This window comes from Aethalodelphis obliquidens, unplaced genomic scaffold, assembly GCF_003676395.1.
Source record: "Aethalodelphis obliquidens isolate GAN/ISIS:26980383/991018 unplaced genomic scaffold, ASM367639v1 scaffold79, whole genome shotgun sequence".
NCBI classification, from domain to species: Eukaryota; Metazoa; Chordata; class Mammalia; order Artiodactyla; family Delphinidae; genus Aethalodelphis; species Aethalodelphis obliquidens.
In genome coordinates, this window is record NW_020838023.1 from 3,775,777 (window position 1) to 3,778,739 (window position 2,963).

Here is a 2,963-nt window from a genome sequence, read left to right on the forward strand (position 1 = left end):
GAAGCCCGCTTCCTGACATATTTAAAGGCAACCTGGGAAAGGCTGGCTAGCCAAAATCAAAAAAGTTGACAATTTTAAAATTTTAGTTACCTTTGAACTCCATCTACCACAGCAATAAAAAGAGATGTTTCTGCTCTATTGCATTTTGTTGAAACCCAATGAATAGACTGGAGAAATAAATAAGCTGGACCCATTATATAGGAATAATACGGCATTGTTGGGAGAGAACATAGAACAAGGGGGCAAGAGCCAGTTTCTTGTCCCAGCTCTGCCACGCTCTACGTGACTCCGGGCAAGTCTTTACACTCTAAACTTCATAGGCTACTTGTAAATAAAAGAATAACAATAGATTATTTTTTTAAGTTTCCCTGAGATCCCAAAATATGTATGATTCTAAAGGGAGAAAGGAAGATTTGTGTATAAATTATTTCTAAAGGGTCTATAGTAATTGTTTCCCTTACACCTAAAAGGGAAGATCCGGGGAATACATTGTCAAGATGTCTCCAAAAAACACCTCTTGTCATCAAAAGCCACCAAAAAGCAGGTAGTCAAATAGCCTTTTGTGGGAACACGTAGTAAATAACATAGGCTAATATCTGTTGAGTACTTACTGTCTAAAATTTTATTTAGTCCTCAATATAATCCTTTGATATAAATATTATTTTATAATTATTTTGAAGATAAGCAAACTGAGATACAGCCACAGAGTTAGCTCTAAAAGGCAGTCCAGCATTTCACTTCTGGCTGCTCAGACTCCAAAGTTTGTATGTTTAATCATCATACAGTTAGCTAAGTTTTCTATAAATCTTCGACTTGTGCTTCAAGCTATAGAACATACACTATTTGCATATGAGCACTCCTTCAGTATTTCTGCTGCAGCATTGAAATGATTCCTCTTCTTTTGGTTTGTATAAAAATATTTTTCTTAATTTACTGAGACTATGTGAGAAAAATGAATCATTGATAAATTTATGCTAGTCTGTTGAAAATGCTAGGGTAACTCATTGGATTTGAACATTTTCAGCATCCAAACACTGTGTATAAACCGGACTAAGAATCAGATGACTTCCATTAAGCCCTTGCTTCACCAGTTGCTTTGGGACCTTAAGCAAATCATCTCATTTACTCTGAACTTCAGTTTCCCAACTACAAAACAGACCTTGCCTCACTAGTATCACAATGCAAGGAGGTAAATGAAAGAAAGAAGGACTTTGAAGCTAGAGGAGCCAGGATGGACATTTTCTCAGGAGTCATGTTATTTTTCACCAATTCCTTCAGAATTTGAATCTCAGGTACTTTGTCTGAAAAATGAAGATAACAATAGTAGCAAATTCATAGGGCTAAAAAAGTATAGATTAAATTAGGGACCTTTCCTCACATAAAATACTTCAACACACAACAATGGGGGAAAAATCAACAGAAGTGTTTCTGAACGTGGCAGGAACATTCTGTCCTGGACATGACATATTTCCTACACACGATCCCTTGGGAGTGTGTGTTGTCTTGTTTGTTCATTCATTTGTTTCCCCCAATGGAGGTGGATGTGTGCCTAGACATTCATTTTCCTTCTCTTGACTTTCCTTTCTCTTCTCTTCTTTTGTGGTCCCCCAAATGCATCACTGTAAAAGCACTGCTGGTAAGGTGTCCTTCTTATTGCACACAAGGACTAACACCTCCCTGACATGATTAAAAATAGCATATGGAGACCCCAACAACTGATTAGTCACAGACAGAAAGATTAAGAAGATTACACAGGTTTTAATCGAAAGATTTTTAAAAGATGTTTTACAAATCCACATTTTATTAAAATCTCTAACTCTATGTGTATCTTACATAACTTGTGGAACCAAAAAAACCCCTCTCCAATACATTAAATGGATTGAACAAATACATACATTGCTATTATATGTACCTCATTCTCTTTTACCCTCATGCTATCTATAAAAAGCCCAGAAATGAATGGCAATTTAAACTATAAAGCTATATTTAACACATTGAAAATGACTAGATTAGTGTGTACAATATTCCCCTTTAGCCTCCTGTGAATTACTCTATTCCTTGCTCTATATAAATATTTATTTGTTACATTCTCTTTGTTTCATCAGGTGAGAAAAGACTGTGAAAATGAAAGGCCTTTAAATGGACAAGGTAACATGGAAATTAGAGTAGACATCTCAGGCCTGTCACTCAACTATTACTAGTATAAGCATGTAATTTATTGTCTGAATGAGGACACTTTTGGAACTGAAAGGAGGAACTATCAATAATTACTCCAGGAAAATAGGTCAAACTGGGTCTCTCTTGGATGAATCAAAATGTAGGGCTGACTTGTCACCCAAGTTGTGTTGGTTCGACCTCCTAATACTTTCTAACTATCCACAATATATCCAAAATATATCCCAGGACTTCCCCAGTGGTCCAGTGGTTAAGACTCTGCACTTCCACTGCAGGGGGCACAGGTTTGATCCCTGGTCAGGGAAGTTCTGCATGCTGCACGGTGCAGCAAAAAAACAAACAAACAAAATATATATATATATATATACACACACATATATATATACTACACATAATATATTTATATAAATAATATATATCTTTTACATATATAATATATATAAATAATATATTTTACATATATATTATATTTTTTACATATATATTATATATATTTTTTACATATATATATACCCCGCATCCCACCCCCTCTCACAATCTCTACTGATCCACCATCATGCCCCTTTTTCTCCCTGGATGGCTGCAATGGTGTCCTGGTAGTCTCTGCATACACCTCTGTCCTTCCTCAGCCCCACTTCCCCAGCCAATTCTCCACATGGAGACCACATAAAGTAAAATGTTAAGGCAGTGGTTCTCAACTGGGAGAAATTTTACCAGTCTTGGGACATTCAGCAATCTCTGGAGATAATTTTGATTTTCACAACTTAGGGGCTGCTATTGATAGCCAG

General features: G+C 36.1%; 1 long non-coding RNA gene across 1 annotated transcript in view; it reads left to right on the top strand.

Moving 5' to 3' along the window:
* LOC113612581 (uncharacterized) overlaps positions 1–2,428 on the top strand; it is a 62,769-nt gene extending 60,341 nt beyond the window's left edge. Inside the window, exon 4 of the long non-coding RNA XR_003429882.1 lies at positions 2,106–2,428. This is a non-coding gene — a long non-coding RNA (uncharacterized LOC113612581). The remainder of the gene's footprint in view (positions 1–2,105) is intronic.
* The last annotated feature ends 535 nt before the right edge of the window (positions 2,429–2,963 follow it).